Raw genomic sequence first — 12486 nt, 5'->3', positions numbered from 1 at the left:
GTGCTGTTATGTTTTCACTGGGTAAGAGTGATGTGCAGACGTCGGTGTTTCGACCAAGACTGTATTATTGAATCTGGCTAAGAATTTGAATAAATTTATAACTCATAATACTTAATAACTTTTTTATATTTAATAACTGATTTACTTAAGCTCTTTTGTATTATGTGTGAAAGAGTTAAGTTGAATTGTATATAAAAAGTAGTCTGATGATTTTTATGATTTATGATTTTTGCTTTTATCAAATGTAAATATTTGTAAATAGCAATCGTTAATACATTTCTTGTATCGATTTAATTAAATCATTAAAGACCAAACTTAACAAAATTTATTTTATTTTAATAAGGATTCCGAGCCTATTTTTGGATGAAATATAGGTATAAAAAAAGTAGTCCATCCTGAATGATCAACATATTTGTAATACATTTGTAATTACTTGTTCTGGAGAATCAATTCCCAGCCATTGGAACGAACGTCACTTGACATGATTATACTAATACAGCTTAGGTATTTTCTATTCCAATCACAAAGGAGTCAATTTATTTGTTCATTTTATCTTAAAGTGGAAAACAATCTCAGGAACTGATTTCAGTTATCGTTAACGAAAGATAAATATGCTCCACTGTACTGAGGATGTGTTTGAGATGTAAGCTGCTATCAATAGCAAATTTAAGCTGGATAAGCTATTCAAAGCAAGCAATCTGCTCATACTCCAGAAGTATTTTTTTTTCTGAAATAGGCAGGATTTCATGAAATAGTGTATTTTGCTTATTTACAACAGAAGGAAATCAGTCTAATAATATTATTGCGATTGCAACGATTATAATTTGGTTTTCATTCAGTGCAACTCTAAACAATGTAAGAAAAACGGAACTTCAACATTTTTGACCAACAATGTTTTTGATATTTTCCAAAAAAAGTGAGCATTGTTTCATTATTTAATTAACTTTAGGTTCTTCTTTCAACTTCACTGAAAATATATTTTGGGAAGGATCTCACAATTTTTTACCACATTCAGATAACGAAGACAATACAAGAAAAGATAAGAATGTCTCCAAGATTTTAAAAAGGAATTTGGAATTAAATGATGAGCTATTATGCCACTTCTACACATATCAGGTAAACTCATGGTGGATGATAACAAATTTTCCTTTCTCAGAGAGTTTTTAGAAATTGGGTAAATGATTTCATTAAATATTGTCCCAAATTGTGCGTGTGTGCGCGCGCGCTGTGGGCTTCGGTTGTAAAATATATATTGTTTGCAAATTTTAATTAGAATTCAAATCTAACAACTTTTATAATCCTAAGTAAATAGCTTGTGTACCTCGATGACTTTTATAACGATATAAATTTTCTTTATTTTTGCTCTGAAATATCTAAAATGTTTTACATAACATAACAATATTTTTACAGAGAGTATGTAAATAGATTAAAAAAATATGGAATATTAATTTTTTGTGTGTGTGAAAATATGCTAAAAACAGTAAAAAAATTTAAATTGCTTCTATTCGATTTTTTATGAGACTTTGGTTTCATTTTTCCATCATGCATTTTGAAATTTACAAATGAGAAAAATTCTAACTCTACTAATTTCCAATTTCTATAATTACAGTGCACATACGACTTTGAATCAGAGAAATAATTTTCAATTGAAATAAACTTGTACATTTTAAACCAGAAAATTTATTTTGTGTTAAAAAAAAGGAAATGTCGAATGATCTGATTCATTTAAAATAATTAAGCTCGAATTTTTTTAAATAATATACACAATCATTATTAAATTTAAACATGTTAATGGTAACATGATTTTCTATTATAATATCAATTTACTAGGCATATAAAAATGGAAAGTATGTCCTTATAAATTGCCATTATTTACATTGTAAAAAGCGAAACGTGCTTTGCCTATGGCATGATGAAGCTGTTACATGGATAAAATTGTATCATTAAGTTTTAACCAGGAACTTATTGTAACACTATATAGAAATAAATGAAAGACAAAAGTACACACTGGAGTCTTTGTCTAATAGAATAAAACATGTTGTTAGACAAACAATGTTTTCTAAATAGATCCCATTATTACTTAAATGTATACGCATAACTTAATTAAATCTCTTTTCTTTCCCAGATTCTACTCTACATCAGACTCCAGCATCTGTATATAAGAAATAATATTCGTTATCCCCTTCCTCTGGCTCAAGTAATCTAATATTTGCTTAACACGTTATGCCCGGATCAATATCACGACAAACCTAAAATCCAAGACGACGGAAAGAAATCGCTGCGTTAGATCCAGACACAAAAATTAACCCGCTCAAATATTTACTCTGTGCCTACAAGAATGATCTTTGCGCACTGCTACGCGATGCCGTTGCTCCAGAAAAAAAATGCTGATTAAATTACACATTTTAAATTCATCGGCTGAGATTGGAGAAACGGTGTTGTTTTTGAAGGGCGTTTTGAATTAATTCAATAGATGGAGCATGCTATCGGCGATAATATCAAACAATTTGCTGATTTGCTTGAAAATGCAAGTATAGCAAATAAAAATAAATACAAAGAAACGACAAAGTTCAATTGATTTTTATGGACGATGGAGAACTGTTCATTTCAGTAGAAAGCCCGGTGAAACTTCTTCCAGATAATAATTTTCCTATTTATTTTTCTTAATATTGCATTGCAAAATACAATTCACTGAGATTAATCATTTATATTTTGAATTATTTTTAATTAAAAATATTTGAGCTATTATAACTTTTTGACAAAATGATTTTTTTAAAATATTGCAAAAATGTAGATGTAGTGCTCAAGATGACAGAAGCGCAGTCAAAGTTTAATTCTTAAATTAATACAATTCCAGATATTTCTGTATAATACAAAACATCTTGCATGGCAAATTTATAATTAAATCTCTGCATAATTATTACTTCATTTTATAAGGTAACCATTATTTTTTTTTATTTGGTTCAATGTATTTCTATAAAAAAAATATTAAACGTATTTCTAATGAAATTTTGGTGCAATTATTTATTTTACATGCAATTTTAATGTGGATTGCATTTTATAAACCAGATCAAAGAATACCTGATTCATCTATCTTATAAAAATATTCATTTCTAAATTTTTTATTACCATGAATCATTTAGAAATGCTTAATTTCCAGATTTATATGAGCACTTTAACCATAGATTTTTCTAACTTTCTGTTACGCTTATCTTATCTGTATAAAATATATCACATACAATTTTAAGCATTTATAATTTACCAAGATTGCTCATTGTTATAAAACAGAGCTATTTTTTCCATTAGCAAAAATTATATCTGTTATTTTCTGGAAGTATGGAAAAAATAATGGACATTTTTGAAGAAATGAAAAAAAAAATATTTTTAGCAGAAAATGTTTTTATAGAAGAGGAATTTCAAAAATAAAGGTATGCGAGTTCAATTACCGAAATTTTGATAAAGCGGGAGAAACTTCGTTTTCGAAAGGCGCTTAATGAAGCGTTCAAAAAAAAAGACCCATTTTATCTGAGTCATTTAATCCCGATAAAATATAAGTCCATTTTAAAATACTATATTTAAAGAAGCTGTAATCTTATTATATCAGACTTAAATCTGCAGTATTAAAATAATTTATGAATAAATTTATGAAATAACAAATAATCAAAAAAAAAAAAATACTAGATTAAATTTTCAAATATTTTTAAGAAATAAAAAAAAATGTATTTCCTTGTTATGCGATGTTCTATAATGAAAATGCACAATAGATTCTGAAAAAAAATTTACTTTAAATACATTCATAAAATTAATTAAGAATAGTAAAATTTTTATTACATATAACGTTTTATTTTTAATTTAAAACAAATGTAATATATTTTTCTAATTTTGTGCTGATAATATTGTTAAGATTTAAAAAAAAGATACGCATCATTCCAATATATACTATATGTATTTTATTACTTGTCCTGGTTGAATTGTAGGATAGAAAAAAAGTCTTTTGAGATTTAAAAAATTCATTGAAAATGGAAACTATGAAATGATGGTTAGCAGTAAAACAATAATTAAGAATGAGGAAATTCGTATGCAAAAAACAAAAGCTTCAAAAGTTGCAGACAGAGAGAAATGACACGAACGTGATTACTGGAATTCTACAAACAAAGCCTTTGATTAAATTTGACTATTCAATTAGTCAATTATTGAACTCGAACCATCAACTTGAAGTATGCATGTTACTGAAGGGAAACTGCTTAATGTTCGAAGAGGAAAATTTATCATATGAACCTAACATAAAATAGCTGAACTTCATTAGCTGCTTGATGAATAACGGACCGATGAAATTAAAAATTTTTGAATATCTATTCCGCAAAATGTACATGGAAGAGTACAGTTATGATCCTACATCTTATTTGACCAAACATCGTAGGAATTACTAGTCAGTTATTTAATATATAACGTAGTTTGACTCTTCACAAGACTGCATAGTTCTATTCGCGAAGTATCTAGTGAATTTCTACACAAGACAAGAGACACTTTTATATTGGAGAGCACCAATGCAGAGAAACTCATTTTTAGAATATTATTACAATGCCAAGCAACCAGTTAAATCTACAAAACTGATGCTGACTTCTGGTGTTAATTTATTCTGATTGTAAACCTATTAATTTCATAATCTTATTACAACATTTTTTTCATTATTTTTGAAATAATCTTTTAAGAATCATTGCTTTAGAATTATCAGTTCTTTTAAATAAAATTTCATAGCTTGTTGAGAATGCAATCGAATTTTCATCTATTTACTGGGATAATTTTATGTCATAAATATATTTTATTTCGTTTTATAACATTTTTTATTTAGAATGATCAGTCCTTTAAAATAAACTTTTACAGATTGTTGAGAATGAAATCGAATTTTCATCTATTTTCCTGAGATAATTTTAGTTATATATTTCTTTTTATATTATATAAATTATTACATTTATTATTAGAAATAATATTAAGTATAATAATTACTATTACAAAAATATATTAGTACTAAAATAAATTTTTAAACAAATTCATTTGGTTGTAATCAGATTAATGAATATAAAAATTCTTTCATATTTTTGGAACTCGCTTTCTCTCGAAATCTATTTTAATGAAATCCATTTTGTTTAAACTGACTTCTGTTTTTCTATAATTTCCTCCTGATATAAAATTAAACAAAACAATCGTATTATAAAGCAATATAAATTGTACAAGATACGATTAATTTTCCTTTATTTTCATCATTTCACTTTGTCATTTTCTCATGTTGCAAGACTTTAAATGCTCTTTTAAGTCATTGTTTGACTCAGATTCAGGTATTTTGAATACAGAAATGTCACATTTATAATAAACAAATTTATGCCGGAAACAAAATGATAATAAATTATTTAAAAAATATAAATTATATAGTAAAATGTAATAAGGTATTCCAGCAAAACTCATCCGCTACAGTGTCAAAACTGACAAAAAAATACAAATACAATTAAAAAAAACCACTGAAATCTGTGTGATCTTTCCGCATATATTTTTCTCATCTGAAAAAATAGCCTTTATACATTATAGTCTTTTTTTCTCCCAATCTCAACACCGATTTACTCGAAAATTTTACTTATATTTCACATACCAATTGTACGAAATTACTCAAGGTTATGATCTTTTAAAGTGCACTTTATTGTATTGTTCATCGAACTTATAAACTTGCATTCAAAACATAATTGTGTTTTTAACTTGACATCTTATGTGTAAATTAAGTAATTCCTATTGTAAAATTCATTCTAAAAGCTCAATAAGATACATCATTAGTTTAACAGCTAACAGAAATAATAATCCTCATAAATAAGGACTTGTGAGATTTTTTAATTGATTTTTAATTTAAAATGTTATATTTCTCTTCGTTAAGTTCTGAGCGCATGGAAACCATTCTATACCACTAACGAATAAAAAATTGATTTAAGGTATTCCGAAACTTATTTCAATACGATTTTCATTTTTCATTTTATTATTCAGTTTATATTCTATTACATTACATCTTTAATTTTCTTATATTTTGCTTTTAATTGATGACTTAGAATAATTAAAATTTTTGCAACAGCAAGGAAATAAAAAAAAACATAAAGATGTATGAAAGCAAATATCTCAAATCTCAGAATCATTATCCCAATCATACGCATATTCAAATTAATAAATGGTTATTCGGAATATGGAACACCTTTTACATTTTTATATCTCTTTTCAATATGCCTGTCTTTCCTAAATTTATAACAAATGATATTTAAAAAAAAAAACTGAGGCATGATATTTTTTTTTCTTTCACGCTATAAAAGTTGGTGATAGATTTTCTTGTAGAGCGTTTTAAATTATTTTGTCAGCGTGCATGCCGCATCGTATAATATATAGATAATACCCAGCCTTTAGCATTAAATATTTTAAGACTGATTGTATATCTGCTTTTACTGAAATTTATCTTTGTAACATGAAAAGTAAAACGAAATTTTTTGCGCAAAATCTTATTTCTTTTTTTTATTTCTATTTTTCGTAAAAACATTATTAAACAAAATGTAGTCATTGCAATTACTTTAAATACAACATATATAAGGCTATAAATCTCTGTGGAACCTCGTTTAACGAGCATAATTCGTTCGCCGATCTTACTCGTAATGCAAAATACTCCTTAAGCGAAACACTTTTTTCATAGGAATCTATGTAAAAAGTATGGCATCTCAAACACAATATTCAAATAGATTTATAATAATGTAATTTATCTTTTAAAATTTATGTTGTTTATTTACATGAAAATTATCTAAAGATTTATTTTCAGTTACACTTCAAAATTTGGCGGAAGTTAGACACAGCATTATTATAAAATGAATTTGTATTGCGCACCGCTACTAAGGGGACGTTTCTCAACATATGATACTATAACTTCCCTTGCTTTCTCGTCACTGGAAGGATGGCGCTCTGTTGAATCTATTATTTCTTCCTCACATAATCGAATGCCCTTCACAGCTTTTTGCTGGAACATAAAATGCAGCTACGTAATTCATTCGGTAGTTCTGGCTGCATTCTTCCACAGACTCATCGATGTCGTTGTTATCTATTTCTAGCGTCAGAATCTTGGCTATAGATGCAATATCGTTAATTTAAGCTCCACAGATACTTGCTCAAACCTCTCGGAGCCGCATTCGACAACTGTATCCGGCAAAAACTTATTCCATGTAGAAATAAGGTATATCCTTAAATAGGGTCCCAATACAGATTGATACATACAAAAATCGCGACTAATCCAGAATATGAGATCTTGTTTTCTCCTCGCAATTTTATCTGCGAAATATCGCTCATTAAACGAGTTATTATTTTTTTTTCTTTTGCACTTTATTTTCTTCGTTATGAGAGATGATCTTTCAGTGAGGGTTGACTGTTGTTTGCAAAGTAGGACAAACTACAATCGGTTGTTGAAATGGCGTTCAATCGTCTTTATGCACATAATTAGCGAAATTCGTGTGCACCAACAAACCCTACTTGTGATGGAAAAAGGTATATCGTATATATTTACATTTATTATAGATTGCGCACCAGTTTTGCTCTGTGAATAAGAACTCTAACTTTTTATAATTTTCTATAAGGTAATGCAATGCCTTCTAGAACAAAAAAAAAATTGCTATCAGTATATGTTCAATAACCAATATATATCAGTGTATGTTCAATAATCAAATATGTATGCTTTCTGACATGTTTAGTATTGGAATTTTAGAACTCGTTAAATTGATGGGCTCCTTATTCCACTTTAAGTAATAAATACTAAGAATGTTTAAGAACGGATCTCAGCCTCAATCAGATGAGGTTTATTGGGTTTGCACTGACGTTCCCTGTCAAAACTTCTGCTAAGCATCAAGAGTGCATATTTGCACCACAATGGATCTTCACATGCAGTAATTCTTCGGTGCAATCAGACTTCGAATTTTATGCCCTCAAACACCGCGACTTTACCACTATGCCACCTTGACACGATAATATTCTTGATGTAAATGGACTTAAATGTTATACACAGCATTTGTGCATACATGGTTTAAAATACTTTATGCTGATTTTTCTGACAGTGAAGTGATTGCAATCAGTTAATAACACTTGAAATTGCTATATTTAAAAAATAATCATAAGTAGTTTAAAAACGGAAAGTCAAAGAAACTGAAGCATTGTTTAATAAATTCAGTCATAAGTATAATTCACTAAGTATATATAATGGGAACAGATTTAAAAAGGAAACAAAAAAGTTGAAATAAATTTAATATCTTAATAAACTTAATTCATTTTTAATGAATGCTTATATGGAGAGACTCGTACAACATATTTCTGGGTGGACGAGTGTAAAATATTTTATGCAATAATCAGGAGTTCAATTTTTTTATGTGGGAAACATCGGGCCATTTCATTCCACATATGAATTAACATCACTAATTATTAAGCATTTCGATCTCGCAGATCTTCAAGAGTAGCAGGCACAGGTAATTACATCAGTTATATATCCCCACAAACAGGGCAACGTTTCATATAGTTACGTTCAAAAGCAGTTTAAATACGTTCAACGTTTTTATTTGATGTGCAAAGACGAACGGTACTTGTTTCTTAACATATGTTACCATCTCCCCTCGAATTTCTTGCAAAATTGTTTATAATGAAGCGACTATTTTTCATTGAACTTACAAAGAAAATAACGCTATACTGAAATATTGGTTTCACTTTTTTCATACCACAGGGCACAAACAAAATAAAGGACTAATTAAACAACAGCGTCGGTTATGCTAGGACAGTTCAACTGCATAGAATAAAATTTTGAACTTACCTCTATCAAGTTTTGTATTATATATATCCTTCTCTAATGCTATTTCATTAGAATTAAATATTTTAAATCTGTTCCTTCTTTTTGAATAATCCTATATTATATCATTGCTGCAAAATTATAATATGTGCCTTATCGATACTGCTTCCAAATATTTTGTATTTTCTCTGCACAAATTTAAAAAAAAACTATATATAATATATATAATCTTTTATGATACTGGGAACAGTTAATACTGGGAAAGGTCCTTTAAACATATCTGTTTTAAGCAAATAAAAATAAACAAGGTAATTAGCCTCGAGTTACCATTAAAATTTCGATAAACCAAAACATTTGTTTTTGACGGCTATGAAATTCATTTTTAAAAAAACTTTCAATAACAATGTTTTCTAGGAGACAGTTCAAAAAATTAAATACTCTCCTCGATATACCTGTGTACCGATAATAAGAGCGCAATATTCCCGCCAGACAAGGGAGAGAAGAAGTATCCCATCCTCCTGTGTCCGAGAGACCGAATTCACACAGCTCGGACGTCGATAAGTCATCCAATATTTATCCTGTAATGATTGGTTGTTGAAAAGTGATGAACGATGTTTCGGTCACTCTTTTTGCCCAATCGGGACGGCTGTTTGCCACCATTTGTCCTAATAAAATATTACTGCGTTTCAGACAAGTGTTGCCGCGTCGCAAAAGGGGGCAAAATCGTTAGCGCCATAAGCGGCGGTCTGGAGTCTAATGAATCATGTTCATTTCGTAATTTGATTCCCTTCTACATAGACTAGAATAGCAATTTATAGCTCTCTTATCGGACGGACATCGCACGCTTTGAAGTAGAGGATTCCCACTCATTCCGTTGCACCATTATTCTTGGACCTGATTAGCTGGTTAGATGGAAAGGAACGGACTGTTTTATAAAGACCGTGATTTAATGGGGCTATAAAAACCGCATAAACAATAACAAGAAAAAAAGAAACAAGAGATCGAATCGCTTTAGATCGACTTGACCTACAAAAAGATAAGAAAGTGCTGATAAAAATTGTACGCACATAAAATCACTGATTTACACACGTTTACTTGGAATTACTTCTTAATATTACTCCAGTACATATAAATTGTTCAGAAAAATTGCATATACGTAAGGAATTTGGATTTTCGTATATTTAGATTGAATTTTACAAGCACATAAATTCTGTTCAAAGTAATAATTTCTAAACAGCAGTGGTAAATTATTTTATTTCTTTCATAAAAAATAAAAATAAAAGTGCAATTACTTCATTCTTTATTTCGTGACCTTTCTTTCGTTCCTAAGTGAAACGTCCCCGACATCCTGGCCTAGGGGTAGCACGTCTTCACCGTCATCTAGGCGTTCCGGGTTCGAGTCCTGGTTCGGGCATGGTTGTTCTTTTCCTTGTGTTCTCTCTGTGAGGTGCGTGAATGAACCCCCCTGTAAAAAGGGGTTGTGCAAGCGAGTGTGTGTGTGCTATTTTCATTTGAGCTAGAAGTCAGACTTCCGTCTTCGGGTGCAAAGGGGGTCTGAGGCTTCTGAGGGGTCTTTACCCTCAGAAGCTACTTATTTGGCTTAAAATAGTCACACGACAAAATAAAAATTAAGCGTTCAAGGATTACGACTTTAAAACTAACAAAAAAATTTATTATTGGATATTTTAAGCATTTTACTCTAATAATAAAATTTTAATTGAGTACAATAATTATTTCTAAATGATGACTTATTTAATATATTACTCCATCAGCTAATAGCTTTTTCTACTCATAAATAAATAAATATTATTAAGCAGAAACATATTTATTTTAACGTCGAAAATTTTTTAGATATTTTATAGTATTAGAAGTGTACTATATATCTGAATACTATTTTATTGATAAATGTACGATATTTTGTATATAATAAGCATGAAATTTAAGCAGATCGGTTCTAATACGAAAAAATCACTGAAATACCAAAATGGTACAAATAACTTGTACACTTTAGTAAAAGATAACTAAATCATCTTAATTAGTTATTCGCTCAACTTTACAGCAACAGAAATCCATCAACTGAATTGAATTACTTTTTCTCAAGTATATAAAATCCTTTCTTTTAATTTAAAGCGGAAAGACGTCAATTGATTTGAAAAGTGACTTAAAATAAGCAATTTTATTGTATTCTTAAATCATCTTAGCAATCTGCATTTATCGATTATTCTTAAGACAACACATATAACAAGAATAAGTCACTGCTGTAAATGTGAACGTTTATACATGACAGTCATAATGCATGCTAAATGATATCTATACTGCATACCTACTTAATCATGGCAAAATGACTCATTCCTAAACTATTAGAAATATTGATACACTTCTAATTGGAAAAATGCTCTAAATGATAAAAAAAAATCATTTATGTAGCGCAAGTGAAAAATTTACATTTGAAAAAAATCACAATGGTTAACATTTTTATTGTCTGTCGATATTGTTAATCATATTTAATTAAATTAACGGTTATTTTATTAATTAACGTTAAAGGTTAATTTATTCAATTAATCTTTTTCCATCTTTAAAAATTCATGCCTAAATTTAATAGTTTAAAAATGAGATATTAGGATACAATTAGAGTGGACATCCTGTATATTTCATTTAAAATACCTTATGTCTGTCACGTCTAAAAACGTTCATATTCATAATTATTTATCAGTTTTGAAATATGTGCTTTTCCAATAAATGTCAATACATCTATATTTAATAAAACAGAATTTTAAAACGGTTCTAAAGATTGAAATGTAGTTAGTTTGAACGAAACAGCTATAATTTACAAAACGAATCTATTTTCTGTTCTGAAAATTATTTTTCATCAAAATTTAAATAAGCTGACAGAAATTCGCGCAGACATTTTTAATAAATACAAAGGCAATTTGTATTTCATTTGGCATTTCATAAAATAATATGGACAATTTTTTATTTTGAAACGCTCATATTGACTAAAAGGAATAAAAAGATATGCATTACACACGATATGAATTTATTCCAAGAGTAATTTACATTACACACAAGAAAAATAAATATACTTTTGACGCAAGCAAATAAATATACATTAATTAACCAAAGAATTCTTTAATTACACGTATTTTCCTTAAAAATTTCTTAGAAAAGGCAACAAAATTGTTATTGACTATTTATTTTCAATAAAATGATCTAAGAGAATAGGAATGAAACAGTTTTAAGACCATAATGTGTTTCTATAAAGCATCATCTTTCATAGAAATGGGTATCTAATGAATATTTGTTTTTCTTACTAAATAAAACCTTTATGTTCGAATAGGAAATATCTGCAATGAAAATTAACTACGAAAGTATTTTATAATTCAATTCCAATGAAATACAAGTTACCCTAAAAGAGACTGTACAAACATTCTATTCTAACTAAGCAGATTAAAGTGAGTACTACTTAATATCCATAAAGGAAAATACTAAACCATAGCATTAGATGAGTGTATTTAAAAGCATAAAAATGTTTCTTAATATTGAAATAGAATAGCATCTACTAAATATTTTAATCTGCTGCCACTAAGATCAAAATTAAAGTTTCTAAAACATTGTCTTATATAAAACTATTTTCTTTTTATATTCATAAA

At 28.4% G+C, this 12486-nt stretch overlaps 1 protein-coding gene across 1 annotated transcript in view; it reads left to right on the top strand.

Annotated features, from left to right (window-relative positions):
• The window catches only part of LOC129961970 (agrin-like), a 309476-nt gene that overhangs the window by 54902 nt on the left and 242088 nt on the right, over window positions 1–12486 (top strand). The window lies entirely within an intron of this gene.

This window comes from Argiope bruennichi, chromosome 2 (genome assembly GCF_947563725.1).
Source record: "Argiope bruennichi chromosome 2, qqArgBrue1.1, whole genome shotgun sequence".
Classification (NCBI taxonomy): domain Eukaryota; kingdom Metazoa; phylum Arthropoda; class Arachnida; order Araneae; family Araneidae; genus Argiope; species Argiope bruennichi.
The sequence above is the reverse complement of the archived record's forward strand: the minus strand, read 5'-3'. Positions and strand labels throughout refer to the sequence as shown.